General features: G+C 38.2%; 1 non-coding gene across 1 annotated transcript; it reads right to left on the bottom strand.

The window, feature by feature from the left end:
* Positions 1 to 518: 518 nt before the first annotated feature.
* On the bottom strand, positions 519 to 625 carry LOC122752080. Its single transcript, XR_006355882.1, has one exon. It is a non-coding gene; the product is annotated as a U6 spliceosomal RNA (small nuclear RNA).
* Positions 626 to 905: the final 280 nt, after the last annotated feature.

The raw sequence follows: 905 nt of genomic DNA, 5'->3' as shown, positions 1-905 counted from the left end.
CACAAATGGAAAGCACAGTACACATTGCTTATGAAAAGTTGTAGAAATTTTCAGATAAATAATTGTATAAATGTGTACATTCTGAAGTTTTCTATATGTGATATGGTATAAATATAATTTATTGGTTCATGGACATCAGATGAAGATTTAATTACTAGCCATAAGATAATAAGATCATTCTTAGGAAGACTCTAGTGCCTGAACTGAGAAAGAGTGTTGAAATTGAGATTGAGATTTTAGAACTGAGAGAGAAAGAGAAAGATAGAAACAGATACAAAGACAGAGAGAGAGACAGAGATAGAGACAGAGAAAAACAGAAAGACAGAGACAGAGAGACAGAAATTATAATTCCCTTTGTGTATTGTCACTTTTTTTGTTTTTTGCAGGGCAGTGGGGGTTAAGTGACTTCCCCAGGGTCACACAGATAGTAAGTGTCAAGTGTCTGAGGCCAGATTTGAACTCAGGTACTCCTGAATCCAGGGCCGATTCTTTATCTACTGCACCACCTAGCTGTCCCCCCAAATATGGAACTCTTCACGAATTTGTGTGTCATCCTTGCGCAGGGGCCATGCTAATCTTCTCTGTATCGTTCCAATTTTAGCATACGTGCTGCCGAAGCAAGCACGTATTGTCACTTTTTATTCCTCAGAGGAGTAAACAGCTGAGGAGAGGATGATTTAGAATCAGAGAATCAGATAAATTACTCAGCAGTTTGATTGGTTTGGCTTAACCATCATGCTCGGTAAGGTGTTAACTAGAAGAACAGTGTGGATCAATTCACTGTATCAGGAGAAGCACGGGTCTAACCCAAAAGTTTCTTTCATCAAGGAACTTTTATGAATAGTTCCTGAAACAGAAAGATGACACCAAAGTTTACAGTTCTAGAGTTATGAGTTTTCCTCCAT

This window comes from Dromiciops gliroides, chromosome 3 (genome assembly GCF_019393635.1).
Source record: "Dromiciops gliroides isolate mDroGli1 chromosome 3, mDroGli1.pri, whole genome shotgun sequence".
Lineage (NCBI taxonomy): Eukaryota > Metazoa > Chordata > Mammalia > Microbiotheria > Microbiotheriidae > Dromiciops > Dromiciops gliroides.
This window is presented reverse-complemented; position numbering and strand designations above follow the sequence as displayed.